This window comes from Chiloscyllium punctatum, chromosome 18 (assembly GCF_047496795.1).
Source record: "Chiloscyllium punctatum isolate Juve2018m chromosome 18, sChiPun1.3, whole genome shotgun sequence".
NCBI lineage: Eukaryota > Metazoa > Chordata > Chondrichthyes > Orectolobiformes > Hemiscylliidae > Chiloscyllium > Chiloscyllium punctatum.
The window spans coordinates 42,187,631-42,211,249 of record NC_092756.1 but is presented as its reverse complement, the minus strand read 5'-3'; the positions used below and the strand labels follow the sequence as shown (position 1 = coordinate 42,211,249).

Sequence of the window (23,619 nt, the reverse complement as noted above, 5' to 3'; positions counted from 1 at the left end):
CACCAGAGGTCCTGAATCATGTTTTGGAGCAGTTCACACGTTGGTGGCTCATTCAATCAGCAACAGCAATGAAAGAAATTACACTCTCAGAGGAACATCTGGACCTGTGCTTTCATAGCGTCGCTAGTATTAAGGTGCGCCCCGAGATCTAAGCCACGTTGGAACTGAAACGGAGGAATCGACAGAGAGGCTACAGAATGACATCGCATCCATTTGGTTTTCTTTAAATCACTGACGAGCAGGAAAATGTAAACGGGGAAGGCGAGTGGGGAAGTGAGGCAGTTGCAGCTCTGGAGAAAGTCCTTCTTTGTGATTCACTCAGCAACCAGAGACGTGACGGTGACTCAGGCGTGAGAGCTCTTCACATCATGAACAAACAGCAATCAAGGGCAGTTAGCACCTCTTCCGGACTGGGGGTCGGGTGAGGTAATTACCTTTTGACTTCTGTTACTATGTTCAGAAACTGCCTTTTGGATTGAGGTGAACAGAAACTGCATTTCTAAAAAGCACCATGGAACTTGTTAAAATTTATTGAGTCGCTTTTTTCTCATCGATTCCCACACAGGTTTCCAACTCAGTTGGTATCCATGAGGCTCATGTCCAGGTGTGATAATCTCTGCAGCAAATTGCACGGTTAAGGTAAAAGGCAAGGAAAGTGGCATCTCGAACCGGCCCCGAGGTCAGACCTTCCTTACAATGTAATCTGTCGTTCTCGGATTGTAATACTACCTCCGGTTTTAGGATGGAACATTCTTTGGGAACCTTATTCTGCAAAACAGACACAGTGCCTGAAACTATGCTGCACGGTATGATTTGGGAAACGGCCTGCTCAGCTTTGTGCATTTTCCCTGTAGTCCGGTGTGTTTCATGTTCCGTGTAAACGTGTAAGTTGTCCTGTTTCGAGCAATGGGTGAAATCATTTAGCAAAGCAAGAATCGAAATTGCAGTAATGTCAAGTAGCTCATGGTAATTTGACCCAATCATAACCGATCATATATTCTCACGCACTCACAGATACATTTGTTTCTGAATCCAGTCTGAGAAGATAGACTCAGCTTACCAGTGATTTTTGTCTGGATTGATGGGCTATCGTTAACTGCTGAGAAATTGATATTGTAGACGGGCACATCCCAGCAGCTGTGCGAGTCGGAGAGGGATCATGGAACCTTTTTCACTTGAGTTTACATCTGTTGTTATGCAGGAAAACAATTGGAAGTGCAAGAAAATGGACTCGCGCGCGTGTTGCTAGTGTGGCCGAGCGGTCTAAGGCGCTGGATTAAGGCTCCCGTCTCGCCCGAGGGGTGGGTTCGAATCCCACCGCTGCCGTTTCTGCGGAGCTGCTGGTTTAAATGCTGTTTCATTCCCCTGCTGCGTTTCTGTTTGAAACAGAAGCAAAATGAGTTTGCTTCCCGGGGAATTTCCTGCGGTGTGGGAAAGTGCCGAATTTTCCAAAGTGTCTGTGCTGTCATGATCGTGTTCGCCTCCCGCGCGGAAAATCGCCAGCGGCTCCACTGTTGCTTTCTGTTCCAGGCAAGTTGAGCTTTTACTGGAACCGAATGGAGACTGTTGTTGCGAAACAGAGTCCTACGGTGACTCGACTCGTCGTTATTTGGTTTTCTGGCCAATGAGAAAATCGTTCCAATGTATTTCGATGTCATATGTTATTGAATTTCTCCCACTTCCTCCCTTTCCGTCCTGGAGTCATCGGAAGGGAAAGGTAATCTAATCGAGACTGTGATTGGTGAAATTCACTTTTTATGGCCCATTCTTATTATGTTCTTTCTTTGTCTCTTTGCAGCATTGTCTGGGCAGTGGTGGTGCACTCAGGCTCCAGTATGTTTGAAAGAGTAGTTTGGAATTGCCCTGTTGTTATTTGTGTGATTACTTTATGGCTCATGCCCCCGGACTGTCTCACATTTAGCATTCATGCTCGCTGTGTCTGAAAATGCATTTGGTTTTCCAGTTTTGTTTGTGTTCCGTGTTAAATGCTTTCTGTTTTGCGATTCGCTCAATACATTACGAATTAACAGGGTTTCTGAGGTAACTTCCAGCTGCAAAAATCCTCAACTGAGAATCTGGGAAACTTTCACGGAGTATGGTCAGTCGGAGCAAAAGTAAGGAAGTCGTTCGTTTCTGCAGTGTTTCACAATGCTACCTTTCCCGTGAGCCGTCGAACAGACTAAATGATTTTGCCACAGACTGCGACGGTAAGCTCCGCAAAAACGTAATTCTTTAAAGCAGGTGTAAGCAACACAACGTTACCGGGTTACACCGCGTGGAAACAGATACTTCGGTGTATCTCGTCCATGCTCACCACATAGCCAAAATTAAACAAGTCCCATGAAACAACGAGTTAACGGAAACAGAAAGGCGAAAGGTAGAATGGCTTCAACTTTCTGTGTTGGATGCCACTGAGCTGCAGCGGCTGCGACCGCGGCTTGTTTCTGTAGTGTAGTGGTCATCACGTCCGCCTCACACGTGAAAGGTCCCCAGTTTGAAACCGGGCAGAAACTGCTTTGCTCTTCAACTGCAGCCTTTGACATCGACAAGAACGGAGCTTTCTTGCTTGCTTTCCCATGTGCAAACCTGCCTTCGAATTTGCTTCAATAAATCTTCTCTCGTCGTGCAATGCAATGCGATTCCATTTAATTACCGTGCAAAGCATTGTAAAGTTTTTCTCCAACATCGTTCTGATCATATGCCATTCTGTTTGAGCGTGTAGTTACCCCCTTCTGATCCTTCCACGAAAAGCATTACCGCATTCGCATTCCTTGCGCAGGCGGCCCGGTTCAAAGACAGGGAAGAAGCTGATGTGCTGGTGTCACAGTGCACCACGGATTCTTCAACTAGTCTGTCTGTCAAATGTATCCCAAAGTCGTCTCTGAAAGACCTCATTTGGAAGGTGTCTGTCGTTATTCAACGTGCGAGAATTGGCACCAGAGGTCCTGAATCATGTTTTGGAGCAGTTCACACGTTAGTGGCTCATTCAATCAGCAACAGCAATGAAAGAAATTACACTCTAAGAGGAACATCTGGACCTGTGCTTTCATAGCGTCGCTAGTATTAAGGTGCGCCCCGAGATCTAAGCCACGTTGGAACTGAAACGGAGGAATCGACAGAGAGGCTACAGAATGACATCGCATCCATTTGGTTTTCTTTAAATCACTGACGAGCAGGAAAATGTAAACGGGGAGGGCGAGTGGGGAAGTGAGGCAGTTGCAGCTCTGGAGAACGTCCGTCTTTGTGATTCACTCAGCAACCAGAGACGTGACGGTGACTCAGGCGTGAGAGCTCTTCACATCGTGAACAAAAAGCAATCAAGGGCAGTTAGCACCTCTTCCGGAGTGGGGGTGGGGTGAGGTAATTACCTTTTGACTTCTGTTACTATGTTCAGAAACTGCCTTTTGGATTGAGGTGAACAGAAACTGCATTTCTAAAAAGCACCACGGAACTTGTTAAACTTTATTGAGTCGCTTTTTCTCATCGATCCCCACACAGGTTTCCAACTCAGTTGGTATCGATGAGGCTCATGTCCAGGTGTGAAAATCTCTGCAGCAAATTGCACGGTTAAGGTAAAAGGCAAGGAAAGTGACATCTCGAACCGGCCCCGAGGTCAGACCTTCCTCACAATGTAATCTGTCGTTCTCGGATTGTAATGCTACCTCCGGTTTTAGGGTGGAACATTCTTTGGGAACCTTATTCTGCAAAATAGACACAGTGACTGAAACTATGCTGCACGGTATGATTTGGGACACGGCCTGCTCAGCTTTGTGCATTTTCCCTGTAGTCCGGTGTGTATCATGTTCCGTGTAACCGTGAAAGTTGTCCTGTTTCGAACAATGGGTGAAATCATTGAGCAAAGCAAGAATCGAAACTGCAGTAATGTCAAGTAGCTCATGGTAATTTGACCCAATCATAACCGATCATATATTCTCACGCACTCACAGATACATTTGTTTCTGAATCCAGTCTGAGAAGATAGACTCAGCTTACCAGTGATTTTTGTCTGGATTGATGGGCTATCGTTAACTGCTGAGAAATTGATATTGTAGACGCGCACATCCCAGCAGCTGTGCGAGTCGGAGAGGGATCATGGAACCTTTTTCACTTGAGTTTACATCTGTTGTTATGCAGGAAAACAATTGGAAGTGCAAGAAAATGGACTCGCGGGCGTGTTGCTAGTGTGGCCGAGCGGTCTAAAGCGCTGAATTAAGGCTCCAGTCTCGACAGAAGTTTGGGTTCGAATCCCACCGCTGCCAGTTCTGCTGAACAGCTCCAACGGAGCAGCTGGTTTAAATGCTGTTTCAATCCCTGCCTCATCTCTTTTTAAATGAGTTTGCTTCCCGAGAAATTGACTGCGGTGTGGGAAAGTGCCGAATTTTCGAAAGTCTCTGTGCTGTCATGATCGTGTTCGCTTCCCGCGCGGAAAATCGCCAGCAGCTCTACTGTTGCTTTCTGTTCCAGGCAAGTTGAGCTTCTCCTGGAACCGAATGGAGACAGTTATTTCATCGTTGTTGCGAAACAGACTCCTCCGGTGACTCGACTCTTCGTTATTTGGTTTTCTGGCCAATGAGAAAATCGTTCCAATGTATTTCGATGTCATATGTTATTGAATTTCTCCCACTTCCTTCATTTCCGTCCTGCAGTCATCGGAAGGGAAAGGTAATCTAATCGAGACTGTGATTGGTGAAATTCACTTTTTATGGCCCATTCTTATTATGTTCTTTCTTTGTCTCTTTGCAGCATTGTCTGGGAAGTGGTGGTGCACTCAGGCTCCAGTCTGTTTGAAAGAGTAGTTTGGAATTGCCCTGTTGTTAGTTGTGTGATTACTTTATGGTTCATGCCCCCCGACACTCTCACATTTAGCATTCATGCTCGCTGTGTCTGAAAATGCATTTGGTTTTCCAGTTTTGTTTGTGTTCCGTGTTAAATGCTTTCTGTTTTGCGATTCTCTCAATACATTACGAATTAACAGGGTTTCTGAGATAACTTCCAGCTGCAAAAATCCTCAACTGAGAATCTGGGAAACTTTCACGGAGTATGGTCAGTCGGAGCAAAAGTAAGGAAGTCGTTCGTTTCTGCAGTGTTTCACAATGCTACCTTTCCCGGGAGCCGTCGAACAGACTAAATGATTTTGCCACAGACTGCGACGGTAAGCTCCGGAAAAACGTAATTCTTTAAAGCAGGTGTAAGCAACACAACGTTACCGGGTTACACCGCGTGGAAACAGATACTTCGGTGTATCTCGTCCATGCTCACCACATAGCCAAATTTAAACAAGTCCCATGAAACAACGAGTTAACGGAAACAGAAAGGTGAAAGGTACAATGGCTTCAACTTTCAGTGTTGGATGCCACTGAGCTGCAGCGGCTGCGACCGCGGCTTGTTTCTGTAGTGTAGTGGTCATCACGTTCGCCTTACACGCGAAAGGTCCCCAGTTCGAAACTGGGCAGAAACTGCTTTGCTCTTCAACTGCAGCCTTTGACATCGACAAGAACGGAGCTTTCTTGCTTGCTTTCCCATGTGCAAACCTGCCTTCGAGTTTGCTTGAATAAATCTTCTCTCGTCGGGCAATGCAATGCAATTCCATTTAATTACTGTGCAAAGCATTGTAAAGTTTTTCTCCAACATGGTTCTGATCATATGCCATTCTGTTTGAGAGTGTAGTTACCCCCTTCTGATCCTTCCACGAAAAGCATTACCGCATTCGCATTCCTTGCGCAGGCGGCCCGGTTCAAAGACAGAGAAGAAGCTGATGTGCTGGTGTCAACTAGTCTGTCTGTCAAATGTATCCCAAAGTCGTCTCTGAAAGACCTCATTTGGAAGGTGTCTGTCGTTATTCAACGTGCGAGAATTGGCACCAGAGGTCCTGAATCATGTTTTGGAGCAGTTCACACGTTGGTGGCTCATTCAATCAGCAACAGCAATGAAAGAAATTACACTCTCAGAGGAACATCTGGACCTGTGCTTTCATAGCGTCGCTAGTATTAAGGTGCGCCCCGAGATCTAAGCCACGTTGGAACTGAAACGGAGGAATCGACAGAGAGGCTACAGAATGACATCGCATCCATTTGGTTTTCTTTAAATCACTGACGAGCAGGAAAATGTAAACGGGGAAGGCGAGTGGGGAAGTGAGGCAGTTGCAGCTCTGGAGAAAGTCCTTCTTTGTGATTCACTCAGCAACCAGAGACGTGACGGTGACTCAGGCGTGAGAGCTCTTCACATCATGAACAAACAGCAATCAAGGGCAGTTAGCACCTCTTCCGGACTGGGGGTGGGGTGAGGTAATTACCTTTTGACTTCTGTTACTATGTTCAGAAACTGCCTTTTGGATTGAGGTGAACAGAAACTGCATTTCTAAAAAGCACCATGGAACTTGTTAAAATTTATTGAGTCGCTTTTTTCTCATCGATTCCCACACAGGTTTCCAACTCAGTTGGTATCCATGAGGCTCATGTCCAGGTGTGATAATCTCTGCAGCAAATTGCACGGTTAAGGTAAAAGGCAAGGAAAGTGGCATCTCGAACCGGCCCCGAGGTCAGACCTTCCTTACAATGTAATCTGTCGTTCTCGGATTGTAATACTACCTCCGGTTTTAGGATGGAACATTCTTTGGGAACCTTATTCTGCAAAACAGACACAGTGCCTGAAACTATGCTGCACGGTATGATTTGGGAAACGGCCTGCTCAGCTTTGTGCATTTTCCCTGTAGTCCGGTGTGTTTCATGTTCCGTGTAAACGTGTAAGTTGTCCTGTTTCGAGCAATGGGTGAAATCATTTAGCAAAGCAAGAATCGAAATTGCAGTAATGTCAAGTAGCTCATGGTAATTTGACCCAATCATAACCGATCATATATTCTCACGCACTCACAGATACATTTGTTTCTGAATCCAGTCTGAGAAGATAGACTCAGCTTACCAGTGATTTTTGTCTGGATTGATGGGCTATCGTTAACTGCTGAGAAATTGATATTGTAGACGGGCACATCCCAGCAGCTGTGCGAGTCGGAGAGGGATCATGGAACCTTTTTCACTTGAGTTTACATCTGTTGTTATGCAGGAAAACAATTGGAAGTGCAAGAAAATGGACTCGCGCGCGTGTTGCTAGTGTGGCCGAGCGGTCTAAGGCGCTGGATTAAGGCTCCCGTCACGCCCGAGGGGTGGGTTCGAATCCCACCGCTGCCGTTTCTGCGGAGCTGCTGGTTTAAATGCTGTTTCATTCCCCTGCTGCATTTCTGTTTGAAACAGAAGCAAAATGAGTTTGCTTCCCGGGGAATTTCCTGCGGTGTGGGAAAGTGCCGAATTTTCCAAAGTGTCTGTGCTGTCATGATCGTGTTCGCCTCCCGCGCGGAAAATCGCCAGCGGCTCCACTGTTGCTTTCTGTTCCAGGCAAGTTGAGCTTTTACTGGAACCGAATGGAGACTGTTGTTGCGAAACAGAGTCCTACGGTGACTCGACTCGTCGTTATTTGGTTTTCTGGCCAATGAGAAAATCGTTCCAATGTATTTCGATGTCATATGTTATTGAATTTCTCCCACTTCCTCCTTTTCCGTCCTGGAGTCATCGGAAGGGAAAGGTAATCTAATCGAGACTGTGATTGGTGAAATTCACTTTTTATGGCCCATTCTTATTATGTTCTTTCTTTGTCTCTTTGCAGCATTGTCTGGGCAGTGGTGGTGCACTCAGGCTCCAGTATGTTTGAAAGAGTAGTTTGGAATTGCCCTGTTGTTATTTGTGTGATAACTTTATGGCTCATGCCCCCGGACTGTCTCACATTTAGCATTCATGCTCGCTGTGTCTGAAAATGCATTTGGTTTTCCAGTTTTGTTTGTGTTCCGTGTTAAATGCTTTCTGTTTTGCGATTCGCTCAATACATTACGAATTAACAGGGTTTCTGAGGTAACTTCCAGCTGCAAAAATCCTCAACTGAGAATCTGGGAAACTTTCACGGAGTATGGTCAGTCGGAGCAAAAGTAAGGAAGTCGTTCGTTTCTGCAGTGTTTCACAATGCTACCTTTCCCGTGAGCCGTCGAACAGACTAAATGATTTTGCCACAGACTGCGACGGTAAGCTCCGCAAAAACGTAATTCTTTAAAGCAGGTGTAAGCAACACAACGTTACCGGGTTACACCGCGTGGAAACAGATACTTCGGTGTATCTCGTCCATGCTCACCACATAGCCAAAATTAAACAAGTCCCATGAAACAACGAGTTAACGGAAACAGAAAGGCGAAAGGTAGAATGGCTTCAACTTTCTGTGTTGGATGCCACTGAGCTGCAGCGGCTGCGACCGCGGCTTGTTTCTGTAGTGTAGTGGTCATCACGTTCGCCTCACACGCGAAAGGTCCCCAGTTCGAAACTGGGCAGAAACTGCTTTGCTCTTCAACTGCAGCCTTTGACATCGACAAGAACGGAACTTTCTTGCTTGCTTTCCCATGTGCAAACCTGCCTTCGAATTTGCTTCAATAAATCTTCTCTCGTCGTGCAATGCAATGCGATTCCATTTAATTACCGTGCAAAGCATTGTAAAGTTTTTCTCCAACATCGTTCTGATCATATGCCATTCTGTTTGAGCGTGTAGTTACCCCCTTCTGATCCTTCCACGAAAAGCATTACCGCATTCGCATTCCTTGCGCAGGCGGCCCGGTTCAAAGACAGGGAAGAAGCTGATGTGCTGGTGTCACAGTGCACCACGGATTCTTCAACTAGTCTGTCTGTCAAATGTATCCCAAAGTCGTCTCTGAAAGACCTCATTTGGAAGGTGTCTGTCGTTATTCAACGTGCGAGAATTGGCACCAGAGGTCCTGAATCATGTTTTGGAGCAGTTCACACGTTAGTGGCTCATTCAATCAGCAACAGCAATGAAAGAAATTACACTCTCAGAGGAACATCTGGACCTGTGCTTTCATAGCGTCGCTAGTATTAAGGTGCGCCCCGAGATCTAAGCCACGTTGGAACTGAAACGGAGGAATCGACAGAGAGGCTACAGAATGACATCGCATCCATTTGGTTTTCTTTAAATCACTGACGAGCAGGAAAATGTAAACGGGGAAGGCGAGTGGGGAAGTGAGGCAGTTGCAGCTCTGGAGAAAGTCCTTCTTTGTGATTCACTCAGCAACCAGAGACGTGACGGTGACTCAGGCGTGAGAGCTCTTCACATCATGAACAAACAGCAATCAAGGGCAGTTAGCACCTCTTCCGGACTGGGGGTGGGGTGAGGTAATTACCTTTTGACTTCTGTTACTATGTTCAGAAACTGCCTTTTGGATTGAGGTGAACAGAAACTGCATTTCTAAAAAGCACCATGGAACTTGTTAAAATTTATTGAGTCGCTTTTTTCTCATCGATTCCCACACAGGTTTCCAACTCAGTTGGTATCCATGAGGCTCATGTCCAGGTGTGATAATCTCTGCAGCAAATTGCACGGTTAAGGTAAAAGGCAAGGAAAGTGGCATCTCGAACCTGCCCCGAGGTCAGACCTTCCTTACAATGTAATCTGTCGTTCTCGGATTGTAATACTACCTCCGGTTTTAGGATGGAACATTCTTTGGGAACCTTATTCTGCAAAACAGACACAGTGCCTGAAACTATGCTGCACGGTATGATTTGGGAAACGGCCTGCTCAGCTTTGTGCATTTTCCCTGTAGTCCGGTGTGTTTCATGTTCCGTGTAAACGTGTAAGTTGTCCTGTTTCGAGCAATGGGTGAAATCATTTAGCAAAGCAAGAATCGAAATTGCAGTAATGTCAAGTAGCTCATGGTAATTTGACCCAATCATAACCGATCATATATTCTCACGCACTCACAGATACATTTGTTTCTGAATCCAGTCTGAGAAGATAGACTCAGCTTACCAGTGATTTTTGTCTGGATTGATGGGCTATCGTTAACTGCTGAGAAATTGATATTGTAGACGGGCACATCCCAGCAGCTGTGCGAGTCGGAGAGGGATCATGGAACCTTTTTCACTTGAGTTTACATCTGTTGTTATGCAGGAAAACAATTGGAAGTGCAAGAAAATGGACGCGCGCGCGTGTTGCTAGTGTGGCCGAGCGGTCTAAGGCGCTGGATTAAGGCTCCCGTCTCGCCCGAGGGGTGGGTTCGAATCCCACCGCTGCCGTTTCTGCGGAGCTGCTGGTTTAAATGCTGTTTCATTCCCCTGCTCCGTTTCTGTTTGAAACAGAAGCAAAATGATTATGCTTCCCGGGGAATTTCCTGCGGTGTGGGAAAGTGCCGAATTTTCCAAAGTGTCTGTGCTGTCATGATCGTGTTCGCCTCCCGCGCGGAAAATCGCCAGCGGCTCCACTGTTGCTTTCTGTTCCAGGCAAGTTGAGCTTTTACTGGAACCGAATGGAGACTGTTGTTGCGAAACAGAGTCCTACGGTGACTCGACTCGTCGTTATTTGGTTTTCTGGCCAATGAGAAAATCGTTCCAATGTATTTCGATGTCATATGTTATTGAATTTCTCCCACTTCCTCCTTTTCCGTCCTGGAGTCATCGGAAGGGAAAGGTAATCTAATCGAGACTGTGATTGGTGAAATTCACTTTTTATGGCCCATTCTTATTATGTTCTTTCTTTGTCTCTTTGCAGCATTGTCTGGGCAGTGGTGGTGCACTCAGGCTCCAGTATGTTTGAAAGAGTAGTTTGGAATTGCCCTGTTGTTATTTGTGTGATAACTTTATGGCTCATGCCCCCGGACTGTCTCACATTTAGCATTCATGCTCGCTGTGTCTGAAAATGCATTTGGTTTTCCAGTTTTGTTTGTGTTCCGTGTTAAATGCTTTCTGTTTTGCGATTCGCTCAATACATTACGAATTAACAGGGTTTCTGAGGTAACTTCCAGCTGCAAAAATCCTCAACTGAGAATCTGGGAAACTTTCACGGAGTATGGTCAGTCGGAGCAAAAGTAAGGAAGTCGTTCGTTTCTGCAGTGTTTCACAATGCTACCTTTCCCGTGAGCCGTCGAACAGACTAAATGATTTTGCCACAGACTGCGACGGTAAGCTCCGCAAAAACGTAATTCTTTAAAGCAGGTGTAAGCAACACAACGTTACCGGGTTACACCGCGTGGAAACAGATACTTCGGTGTATCTCGTCCATGCTCACCACATAGCCAAAATTAAACAAGTCCCATGAAACAACGAGTTAACGGAAACAGAAAGGCGAAAGGTAGAATGGCTTCAACTTTCTGTGTTGGATGCCACTGAGCTGCAGCGGCTGCGACCGCGGCTTGTTTCTGTAGTGTAGTGGTCATCACGTTCGCCTCACACGCGAAAGGTCCCCAGTTCGAAACTGGGCAGAAACTGCTTTGCTCTTCAACTGCAGCCTTTGACATCGACAAGAACGGAGCTTTCTTGCTTGCTTTCCCATGTGCAAACCTGCCTTCGAATTTGCTTCAATAAATCTTCTCTCGTCGTGCAATGCAATGCGATTCCATTTAATTACCGTGCAAAGCATTGTAAAGTTTTTCTCCAACATCGTTCTGATCATATGCCATTCTGTTTGAGCGTGTAGTTACCCCCTTCTGATCCTTCCACGAAAAGCATTACCGCATTCGCATTCCTTGCGCAGGCGGCCCGGTTCAAAGACAGGGAAGAAGCTGATGTGCTGGTGTCACAGTGCACCACGGATTCTTCAACTAGTCTGTCTGTCAAATGTATCCCAAAGTCGTCTCTGAAAGAGCTCATTTGGAAGGTGTCTGTCGTTATTCAACGTGCGAGAATTGGCACCAGAGGTCCTGAATCATGTTTTGGAGCAGTTCACACGTTAGTGGCTCATTCAATCAGCAACAGCAATGAAAGAAATTACACTCTCAGAGGAACATCTGGACCTGTGCTTTCATAGCGTCGCTAGTATTAAGGTGCGCCCCGAGATCTAAGCCACGTTGGAACTGAAACGGAGGAATCGACAGAGAGGCTACAGAATGACATCGCATCCATTTGGTTTTCTTTAAATCACTGACGAGCAGGAAAATGTAAACGGGGAAGGCGAGTGGGGAAGTGAGGCAGTTGCAGCTCTGGAGAAAGTCCTTCTTTGTGATTCACTCAGCAACCAGAGACGTGACGGTGACTCAGGCGTGAGAGCTCTTCACATCATGAACAAACAGCAATCAAGGGCAGTTAGCACCTCTTCCGGACTGGGGGTGGGGTGAGGTAATTACCTTTTGACTTCTGTTACTATGTTCAGAAACTGCCTTTTGGATTGAGGTGAACAGAAACTGCATTTCTAAAAAGCACCGTGGAACTTGTTAAAATTTATTGAGTCGCTTTTTTCTCATCGATTCCCACACAGGTTTCCAACTCAGTTGGTATCCATGAGGCTCATGTCCAGGTGTGATAATCTCTGCAGCAAATTGCACGGTTAAGGTAAAAGGCAAGGAAAGTGACATCTCGAACCGGCCCCGAGGTCAGACCTTCCTTACAATGTAATCTGTCGTTCTCGGATTGTAATACTACCTCCGGTTTTAGGATGGAACATTCTTTGGGAACCTTATTCTGCAAAACAGACACAGTGCCTGAAACTATGCTGCACGGTATGATTTGGGAAACGGCCTGCTCAGCTTTGTGCATTTTCCCTGTAGTCCGGTGTGTTTCATGTTCCGTGTAAACGTGTAAGTTGTCCTGTTTCGAGCAATGGGTGAAATCATTTAGCAAAGCAAGAATCGAAATTGCAGTAATGTCAAGTAGCTCATGGTAATTTGACCCAATCATAACCGATCATATATTCTCACGCACTCACAGATACATTTGTTTCTGAATCCAGTCTGAGAAGATAGACTCAGCTTACCAGTGATTTTTGTCTGGATTGATGGGCTATCGTTAACTGCTGAGAAATTGATATTGTAGACGGGCACATCCCAGCAGCTGTGCGAGTCGGAGAGGGATCATGATGGAACCTTTTTCACTTGAGTTTACATCTGTTGTTATGCAGGAAAACAATTGGAAGTGCAAGAAAATGGACGCGCGCGCGTTTTGCTAGTGTGGCCGAGCGGTCTAAGGCGCTGGATTAAGGCTCCCGTCTCGCCCGAGGGGTGGGTTCGAATCCCACCGCTGCCGTTTCTGCGGAGCTGCTGGTTTAAATGCTGTTTCATTCCCCTGCTGCATTTCTGTTTGAAACAGAAGCAAAATGAGTTTGCTTCCCGGGGAATTTCCTGCGGTGTGGGAAAGTGCCGAATTTTCCAAAGTGTCTGTGCTGTCATGATCGTGTTCGCCTCCCGCGCGGAAAATCGCCAGCGGCTCCACTGTTGCTTTCTGTTCCAGGCAAGTTGAGCTTTTACTGGAACCGAATGGAGACTGTTGTTGCGAAACAGAGTCCTACGGTGACTCGACTCGTCGTTATTTGGTTTTCTGGCCAATGAGAAAATCGTTCCAATGTATTTCGATGTCATATGTTATTGAATTTCTCCCACTTCCTCCTTTTCCGTCCTGGAGTCATCGGAAGGGAAAGGTAATCTAATCGAGACTGTGATTGGTGAAATTCACTTTTTATGGCCCATTCTTATTATGTTCTTTCTTTGTCTCTTTGCAGCATTGTCTGGGCAGTGGTGGTGCACTCAGGCTCCAGTATGTTTGAAAGAGTAGTTTGGAATTGCCCTGTTGTTATTTGTGTGATAACTTTATGGCTCATGCCCCCGGACTGTCTCACATTTAGCATTCATGCTCGCTGTGTCTGAAAATGCATTTGGTTTTCCAGTTTTGTTTGTGTTCCGTGTTAAATGCTTTCTGTTTTGCGATTCGCTCAATACATTACGAATTAACAGGGTTTCTGAGGTAACTTCCAGCTGCAAAAATCCTCAACTGAGAATCTGGGAAACTTTCACGGAGTATGGTCAGTCGGAGCAAAAGTAAGGAAGTCGTTCGTTTCTGCAGTGTTTCACAATGCTACCTTTCCCGTGAGCCGTCGAACAGACTAAATGATTTTGCCACAGACTGCGACGGTAAGCTCCGCAAAAACGTAATTCTTTAAAGCAGGTGTAAGCAACACAACGTTACCGGGTTACACCGCGTGGAAACAGATACTTCGGTGTATCTCATCCATGCTCACCACATAGCCAAAATTAAACAAGTCCCATGAAACAACGAGTTAACGGAAACAGAAAGGTGAAAGGTAGAATGGCTTCAACTTTCTGTGTTGGATGCCACTGAGCTGCAGCGGCTGCGACCGCGGCTTGTTTCTGTAGTGTAGTGGTCATCGCGTTCGCCTCACACGCGAAAGGTCCCCAGTTCGAAACTGGGCAGAAACTGCTTTGCTCTTCAACTGCAGCCTTTGACATCGACAAGAACGGAGCTTTCTTGCTTGCTTTCCCATGTGCAAACCTGCCTTCGAATTTGCTTCAATAAATCTTCTCTCGTCGTGCAATGCAATGCGATTCCATTTAATTACCGTGCAAAGCATTGTAAAGTTTTTCTCCAACATCGTTCTGATCATATGCCATTCTGTTTGAGCGTGTAGTTACCCCCTTCTGATCCTTCCACGAAAAGCATTACCGCATTCGCATTCCTTGCGCAGGCGGCCCGGTTCAAAGACAGGGAAGAAGCTGATGTGCTGGTGTCACAGTGCACCACGGATTCCTCAACTAGTCTGTCTGTCAAATGTATCCCAAAGTCGTCTCTGAAAGACCTCATTTGGAAGGTGTCTGTCGTTATTCAACGTGCGAGAATTGGCACCAGAGGTCCTGAATCATGTTTTGGAGCAGTTCACACGTTAGTGGCTCATTCAATCAGCAACAGCAATGAAAGAAATTACACTCTCAGAGGAACATCTGGACCTGTGCTTTCATAGCGTCGCTAGTATTAAGGTGCGCCCCGAGATCTAAGCCACGTTGGAACTGAAACGGAGGAATCGACAGAGAGGCTACAGAATGACATCGCATCCATTTGGTTTTCTTTAAATCACTGACGAGCAGGAAAATGTAAACGGGGAAGGCGAGTGGGGAAGTGAGGCAGTTGCAGCTCTGGAGAAAGTCCTTCTTTGTGATTCACTCAGCAACCAGAGACGTGACGGTGACTCGGGCGTGAGAGCTCTTCACATCATGAACAAACAGCAATCAAGGGCAGTTAGCACCTCTTCCGGACTGGGGGTGGGGTGAGGTAATTACCTTTTGACTTCTGTTACTATGTTCAGAAACTGCCTTTTGGATTGAGGTGAACAGAAACTGCATTTCTAAAAAGCACCATGGAACTTGTTAAAATTTATTGAGTCGCTTTTTTCTCATCGATTCCCACACAGGTTTCCAACTCAGTTGGTATCCATGAGGCTCATGTCCAGGTGTGATAATCTCTGCAGCAAATTGCACGGTTAAGGTAAAAGGCAAGGAAAGTGACATCTCGAACCGGCCCCGAGGTCAGACCTTCCTTACAATGTAATCTGTCGTTCTCGGATTGTAATACTACCTCCGGTTTTAGGCTGGAACATTCTTTGGGAACCTTATTCTGCAAAACAGACACAGTGCCTGAAACTATGCTGCACGGTATGATTTGGGAAACGGCCTGCTCAGCTTTGTGCATTTTCCCTGTAGTCCGGTGTGTTTCATGTTCCGTGTAAACGTGTAAGTTGTCCTGTTTCGAGCAATGGGTGAAATCATTTAGCAAAGCAAGAATCGAAATTGCAGTAATGTCAAGTAGCTCATGGTAATTTGACCCAATCATAACCGATCATATATTCTCACGCACTCACAGATACATTTGTTTCTGAATCCAGTCTGAGAAGATAGACTCAGCTTACCAGTGATTTTTGTCTGGATTGATGGGCTATCGTTAACTGCTGAGAAATTGATATTGTAGACGGGCACATCCCAGCAGCTGTGCGAGTCGGAGAGGGATCATGATGGAACCTTTTTCACTTGAGTTTACATCTGTTGTTATGCAGGAAAACAATTGGAAGTGCAAGAAAATGGACGCGCGCGCGTTTTGCTAGTGTGGCCGAGCGGTCTAAGGCGCTGGATTAAGGCTCCCGTCTCGCCCGAGGGGTGGGTTCGAATCCCACCGCTGCCGTTTCTGCGGAGCTGCTGGTTTAAATGCTGTTTCATTCCCCTGCTGCATTTCTGTTTGAAACAGAAGCAAAATGAGTTTGCTTCCCGGGGAATTTCCTGCGGTGTGGGAAAGTGCCGAATTTTCCAAAGTGTCTGTGCTGTCATGATCGTGTTCGCCTCCCGCGCGGAAAATCGCCAGCGGCTCCACTGTTGCTTTCTGTTCCAGGCAAGTTGAGCTTTTACTGGAACCGAATGGAGACTGTTGTTGCGAAACAGAGTCCTACGGTGACTCGACTCGTCGTTATTTGATTTTCTGGCCAATGAGAAAATCGTTCCAATGTATTTCGATGTCATATGTTATTGAATTTCTCCCACTTCCTCCTTTTCCGTCCTGGAGTCATCGGAAGGGAAAGGTAATCTAATCGAGACTGTGATTGGTGAAATTCACTTTTTATGGCCCATTCTAATTATGTTCTTTCTTTGTCTCTTTGCAGCATTGTCTGGGCAGTGGTGGTGCACTCAGGCTCCAGTATGTTTGAAAGAGTAGTTTGGAATTGCCCTGTTGTTATTTGTGTGATAACTTTATGGCTCATGCCCCCGGACTGTCTCACATTTAGCATTCATGCTCGCTGTGTCTGAAAATGCATTTGGTTTTCCAGTTTTGTTTGTGTTCCGTGTTAAATGCTTTCTGTTTTGCGATTCGCTCAATACATTACGAATTAACAGGGTTTCTGAGGTAACTTCCAGCTGCAAAAATCCTCAACTGAGAATCTGGGAAACTTTCACGGAGTATGGTCAGTCGGAGCAAAAGTAAGGAAGTCGTTCGTTTCTGCAGTGTTTCACAATGCTACCTTTCCCGTGAGCCGTCGAACAGACTAAATGATTTTGCCACAGACTGCGACGGTAAGCTCCGCAAAAACGTAATTCTTTAAAGCAGGTGTAAGCAACACAACGTTACCGGGTTACACCGCGTGGAAACAGATACTTCGGTGTATCTCGTCCATGCTCACCACATAGCCAAAATTAAACAAGTCCCATGAAACAACGAGTTAACGGAAACAGAAAGGCGAAAGGTAGAATGGCTTCAACTTTCTGTGTAGGATGCCACTGAGCTGCAGCGGCTGCGACCGCGGCTTGTTTCTGTAGTGTAGTGGTCATCACGTTCGCCTCACACGCGAAAGGTCCCCAGTTCGAAACTGGGCAGAAACTGCTTTGCTCTTCAACTGCAGCCTTTGACATCGACAAGAACGGAGCTTTCTTGCTTGCTTTCCCATGTGCAAACCTGCCTTCGAATTTGCTTGAATAAATCTTCTGTCGTCGTGCAATGCAATGCGATTCCATTTAATTACTGTGCAAAGCATTGTAAAGTTTTTCTCCAACATCGTTCTGATCATATGCCATTCTGTTTGAGAGTGTAGTTACCCCCTTCTGATCCTTCCACGAAAAGCATTACCGCATTCGCATTCCTTGCGCAGGCGGCCCGGTTCAAAGACAGGGAAGAAGCTGATGTGCTGGTGTCACAGTGCACCACGGATTCTTCAACTAGTCTGTCTGTCAAATGTATCCCAAAGTCGTCTCTGAAAGAGCTCATTTGGAAGGTGTCTGTCGTTATTCAACGTGCGAGAATTGGCACCAGAGGTCCTGAATCATGTTTTGGAGCAGTTCACACGTTAGTGTCTCATTCAATCAGCAACAGCAATGAAAGAAATTACACTCTCAGAGGAACATCTGGACCTGTGCTTTCATAGCGTCGCTAGTATGAAGGTGCGCCCCGAGATCTAAGCCACGTTGGAACTGAAACGGAGGAATCGACAGAGAGGCTACAGAATGACATCGCATCCATTTGGTTTTCTTTAAATCACTGACGAGCAGGAAAATGTAAACGGGAAAGGCGAGTGGGGAAGTGAGGCAGTTGCAGCTCTGGAGAAAGTCCTTCTTTGTGATTCACTCAGCAACCAGAGACGTGACGGTGACTCAGGCGTGAGAGCTCTTCACATCATGAACAAACAGCAATCAAGGGCAGTTAGCACCTCTTCCGGACTGGGGGTGGGGTGAGGTAATTACCTTTTGACTTCTGTTACTATGTTCAGAAACTGCCTTTTGGATTGAGGTGAACAGAAACTGCATTTCTAAAAAGCACCATGGAACTTGTTAAAATTTATTGAGTCGCTTTTTTCTCATCGATTCCCACACAGGTTTCCAACTCAGTTGGTATCCATGAGGCTCATGTCCAGGTGTGATAATCTCTGCAGCAAATTGCACGGTTAAGGTAAAAGGCAAGGAAAGTGGCATCTCGAACCGGCCCCGAGGTCAGACCTTCCTTACAATGTAATCTGTCGTTCTCGGATTGTAATACTACCTCCGGTTTTAGGATGGAACATTCTTTGGGAACCTTATTCTGCAAAACAGACACAGTGCCTGAAACTATGCTGCACGGTATGATTTGGGAAACGGCCTGCTCAGCTTTGTGCATTTTCCCTGTAGTCCGGTGTGTTTCATGTTCCGTGTAAACGTGTAAGTTGTCCTGTTTCGAGCAATGGGTGAAATCATTTAGCAAAGCAAGAATCGAAATTGCAGTAATGTCAAGTAGCTCATGGTAATTTGACCCAATCATAACCGATCATATATTCTCACGCACTCACAGATACATTTGTTTCTGAATCCAGTCTGAGAAGATAGACTCAGCTTACCAGTGATTTTTGTCTGGATTGATGGGCTATCGTTAACTGCTGAGAAATTGATATTGTAGACGGGCACATCCCAGCAGCTGTGCGAGTCGGAGAGGGATCATGGAACCTTTTTCACTTGAGTTTACATCTGTTGTTATGCAGGAAAACAATTGGAAGTGCAAGAAAATGGACTCGCGCGCGTGTTGCTAGTGTGGCCGAGCGGTCTAAGGCGCTGGATTAAGGCTCCCGTCTCGCCCGAGGGGTGGGTTCGAATCCCACCGCTGCCGTTTCTGCGGAGCTGCTGGTTTAAATGCTGTTTCATTCCCCTGCTGCATTTCTGTTTGAAACAGAAGCAAAATGAGTTTGCTTCCCGGGGTATTTCCTGCGGTGTGGGAAAGTGCCGAATTTTCCAAAGTGTCTGTGCTTTCATGATCGTGTTCGCCTCCCGCGCGGAAAATCGCCAGCGGCTCCACTGTTGCTTTCTGTTCCAGGCAAGTTGAGCTTTTTTGGAACCGAATGGAGACTGTTGTTGCGAAACAGAGTCCTACGGTGACTCGACTCGTCGTTATTTGGTTTTCTGGCCAATGAGAAAATCGTTCCAATGTATTTCGATGTCATATGTTATTGAATTTCTCCCACTTCCTCCTTTTCCGTCCTGGAGTCATCGGAAGGGAAAGGTAATCTAATCGAGACTGTGATTGGTGAAATTCACTTTTTATGGCCCATTCTTATTATGTTCTTTCTTTGTCTCTTTGCAGCATTGTCTGGGCAGTGGTGGTGCACTCAGGCTCCAGTATGTTTGAAAGAGTAGTTTGGAATTGCCCTGTTGTTATTTGTGTGATAACTTTATGGCTCATGCCCCCGGACTGTCTCACATTTAGCATTCATGCTCGCTGTGTCTGAAAATGCATTTGGTTTTCCAGTTTTGTTTGTGTTCCGTGTTAAATGCTTTCTGTTTTGCGATTCGCTCAATACATTACGAATTAACAGGGTTTCTGAGGTAACTTCCAGCTGCAAAAATCCTCAACTGAGAATCTGGGAAACTTTCACGGAGTATGGTCAGTCGGAGCAAAAGTAAGGAAGTCGTTCGTTTCTGCAGTGTTTCACAATGCTACCTTTCCCGTGAGCCGTCGAACAGACTAAATGATTTTGCCACAGACTGCGACGGTAAGCTCCGCAAAAACGTAATTCTTTAAAGCAGGTGTAAGCAACACAACGTTACCGGGTTACACCGCGTGGAAACAGATACTTCGGTGTATCTCGTCCATGCTCACCACATAGCCAAAATTAAACAAGTCCCATGAAACAACGAGTTAACGGAAACAGAAAGGCGAAAGGTAGAATGGCTTCAACTTTCTGTGTTGGATGCCACTGAGCTGCAGCGGCTGCGACCGCGGCTTGTTTCTGTAGTGTAGTGGTCATCACGTTCGCCTCACACGCGAAAGGTCCCCAGTTCGAAACTGGGCAGAAACTGCTTTGCTCTTCAACTGCAGCCTTTGACATCGACAAGAACGGAGCTTTCTTGCTTGCTTTCCCATGTGCAAACCTGCCTTCGAATTTGCTTCAATAAATCTTCTCTCGTCGTGCAATGCAATGCGATTCCATTTAATTACCGTGCAAAGCATTGTAAAGTTTTTCTCCAACATCGTTCTGATCATATGCCATTCTGTTTGAGCGTGTAGTTACCCCCTTCTGATCCTTCCACGAAAAGCATTACCGCATTCGCATTCCTTGCGCAGGCGGCCCGGTTCAAAGACAGGGAAGAAGCTGATGTGCTGGTGTCACAGTGCACCACGGATTCTTCAACTAGTCTGTCTGTCAAATGTATCCCAAAGTCGTCTCTGAAAGACCTCATTTGGAAGGTGTCTGTCGTTATTCAACGTGCGAGAATTGGCACCAGAGGTCCTGAATCATGTTTTGGAGCAGTTCACACGTTAGTGGCTCATTCAATCAGCAACAGCAATGAAAGAAATTACACTCTCAGCGGAACATCTGGACCTGTGCTTTCATAGCGTCGCTAGTATTAAGGTGCGCCCCGAGATCTAAGCCACGTTGGAACTGAAACGGAGGAATCGACAGAGAGGCTACAGAATGACATCGCATCCATTTGGTTTTCTTTAAATCACTGACGAGCAGGAAAATGTAAACGGGGAAGGCGAGTGGGGAAGTGAGGCAGTTGCAGCTCTGGAGAAAGTCCTTCTTTGTGATTCACTCAGCAACCAGAGACGTGACGGTGACTCAGGCGTGAGAGCTCTTCACATCATGAACAAACAGCAATCAAGGGCAGTTAGCACCTCTTCCGGACTGGGGGTGGGGTGAGGTAATTACCTTTTGACTTCTGTTACTATGTTCAGAAACTGCCTTTTGGATTGAGGTGAACAGAAACTGCATTTCTAAAAAGCACCATGGAACTTGTTAAAATTTATTGAGTCGCTTTTTTCTCATCGATTCCCACACAGGTTTCCAACTCAGTTGGTATCCATGAGGCTCATGTCCAGGTGTGATAATCTCTGCAGCAAATTGCACGGTTAAGGTAAAAGGCAAGGAAAGTGGCATCTCGAACCGGCCCCGAGGTCAGACCTTCCTTACAATGTAATCTGTCGTTCTCGGATTGTAATACTACCTCCGGTTTTAGGATGGAACATTCTTTGGGAACCTTATTCTGCAAAACAGACACAGTGCCTGAAACTATGCTGCACGGTATGATTTGGGAAACGGCCTGCTCAGCTTTGTGCATTTTCCCTGTAGTCCGGTGTGTTTCATGTTCCGTGTAAACGTGTAAGTTGTCCTGTTTCGAGCAATGGGTGAAATCATTTAGCAAAGCAAGAATCGAAATTGCAGTAATGTCAAGTAGCTCATGGTAATTTGACCCAATCATAACCGATCATATATTCTCACGCACTCACAGATACATTTGTTTCTGAATCCAGTCTGAGAAGATAGACTCAGCTTACCAGTGATTTTTGTCTGGATTGATGGGCTATCGTTAACTGCTGAGAAATTGATATTGTAGACGGGCACATCCCAGCAGCTGTGCGAGTCGGAGAGGGATCATGGAACCTTTTTCACTTGAGTTTACATCTGTTGTTATGCAGGAAAACAATTGGAAGTGCAAGAAAATGGACTCGCGCGCGTGTTGCTAGTGTGGCCGAGCGGTCTAAGGCGCTGGATTAAGGCTCCCGTCTCGCCCGAGGGGTGGGTTCGAATCCCACCGCTGCCGTTTCTGCGGAGCTGCTGGTTTAAATGCTGTTTCATTCCCCTGCTGCATTTCTGTTTGAAACAGAAGCAAAATGAGTTTGCTTCCCGGGGTATTTCCTGCGGTGTGGGAAAGTGCCGAATTTTCCAAAGTGTCTGTGCTGTCATGATCGTGTTCGCCTCCCGCGCGGAAAATCGCCAGCGGCTCCACTGTTGCTTTCTGTTCCAGGCAAGTTGAGCTTTTACTGGAACCGAATGGAGACTGTTGTTGCGAAACAGAGTCCTACGGTGACTCGACTCGTCGTTATTTGGTTTTCTGGCCAATGAGAAAATCGTTCCAATGTATTTCGATGTCATATGTTATTGAATTTCTCCCACTTCCTCCTTTTCCGTCCTGGAGTCATCGGAAGGGAAAGGTAATCTAATCGAGACTGTGATTGGTGAAATTCACTTTTTATGGCCCATTCTTATTATGTTCTTTCTTTGTCTCTTTGCAGCATTGTCTGGGCAGTGGTGGTGCACTCAGGCTCCAGTATGTTTGAAAGAGTAGTTTGGAATTGCCCTGTTGTTATTTGTGTGATAACTTTATGGCTCATGCCCCCGGACTGTCTCACATTTAGCATTCATGCTCGCTGTGTCTGAAAATGCATTTGGTTTTCCAGTTTTGTTTGTGTTCCGTGTTAAATGCTTTCTGTTTTGCGATTCGCTCAATACATTACGAATTAACAGGGTTTCTGAGGTAACTTCCAGCTGCAAAAATCCTCAACTGAGAATCTGGGAAACTTTCACGGAGTATGGTCAGTCGGAGCAAAAGTAAGGAAGTCGTTCGTTTCTGCAGTGTTTCACAATGCTACCTTTCCCGTGAGCCGTCGAACAGACTAAATGATTTTGCCACAGACTGCGACGGTAAGCTCCGCAAAAACGTAATTCTTTAAAGCAGGTGTAAGCAACACAACGTTACCGGGTTACACCGCGTGGAAACAGATACTTCGGTGTATCTCGTCCATGCTCACCACATAGCCAAAATTAAACAAGTCCCATGAAACAACGAGTTAACGGAAACAGAAAGGCGAAAGGTAGAATGGCTTCAACTTTCTGTGTTGGATGCCACTGAGCTGCAGCGGCTGCGACCGCGGCTTGTTTCTGTAGTGTAGTGGTCATCACGTTCGCCTCACACGCGAAAGGTCCCCAGTTCGAAACTGGGCAGAAACTGCTTTGCTCTTCAACTGCAGCCTTTGACATCGACAAGAACGGAGCTTTCTTGCTTGCTTTCCCATGTGCAAACCTGCCTTCGATTTTGCTTCAATAAATCTTCTCTCGTCGTGCAATGCAATGCGATTCCATTTAATTACCGTGCAAAGCATTGTAAAGTTTTTCTCCAACATCGTTCTGATCATATGCCATTCTGTTTGAGCGTGTAGTTACCCCCTTCTGATCCTTCCACGAAAAGCATTACCGCATTCGCATTCCTTGCGCAGGCGGCCCGGTTCAAAGACAGGGAAGAAGCTGATGTGCTGGTGTCACAGTGCACCACGGATTCTTCAACTAGTCTGTCTGTCAAATGTATCCCAAAGTCGTCTCTGAAAGACCTCATTTGGAAGGTGTCTGTCGTTATTCAACGTGCGAGAATTGGCACCAGAGGTCCTGAATCATGTTTTGGAGCAGTTCACACGTTAGTGGCTCATTCAATCAGCAACAGCAATGAAAGAAATTACACTCTCAGAGGAACATCTGGACCTGTGCTTTCATAGCGTCGCTAGTATTAAGGTGCGCCCCGAGATCTAA

General features: G+C 46.1%; 7 non-coding genes across 7 annotated transcripts; all 7 read left to right on the top strand.

The window, feature by feature from the left end:
• Positions 1–5,385: 5,385 nt before the first annotated feature.
• On the top strand, positions 5,386–5,458 carry trnav-uac (transfer RNA valine (anticodon UAC)). The gene has a single exon. It is a non-coding gene; the product is annotated as a tRNA-Val (tRNA).
• A 2,840-nt stretch (positions 5,459–8,298) lies between these two features.
• On the top strand, positions 8,299–8,371 carry trnav-cac (transfer RNA valine (anticodon CAC)). Its single transcript has one exon. It is a non-coding gene; the product is annotated as a tRNA-Val (tRNA).
• A 2,861-nt stretch (positions 8,372–11,232) lies between these two features.
• Positions 11,233–11,305, top strand: trnav-cac (transfer RNA valine (anticodon CAC)). Its single transcript has one exon. It is a non-coding gene; the product is annotated as a tRNA-Val (tRNA).
• Positions 11,306–14,169: 2,864 nt separating this feature from the next.
• trnav-cac (transfer RNA valine (anticodon CAC)) lies at positions 14,170–14,242 on the top strand. Its single transcript has one exon. It is a non-coding gene; the product is annotated as a tRNA-Val (tRNA).
• A 2,864-nt stretch (positions 14,243–17,106) lies between these two features.
• On the top strand, positions 17,107–17,179 carry trnav-cac (transfer RNA valine (anticodon CAC)). The gene has a single exon. It is a non-coding gene; the product is annotated as a tRNA-Val (tRNA).
• A 2,860-nt stretch (positions 17,180–20,039) lies between these two features.
• On the top strand, positions 20,040–20,112 carry trnav-cac (transfer RNA valine (anticodon CAC)). The gene has a single exon. It is a non-coding gene; the product is annotated as a tRNA-Val (tRNA).
• A 2,861-nt stretch (positions 20,113–22,973) lies between these two features.
• trnav-cac (transfer RNA valine (anticodon CAC)) lies at positions 22,974–23,046 on the top strand. The gene has a single exon. It is a non-coding gene; the product is annotated as a tRNA-Val (tRNA).
• The last annotated feature ends 573 nt before the right edge of the window (positions 23,047–23,619 follow it).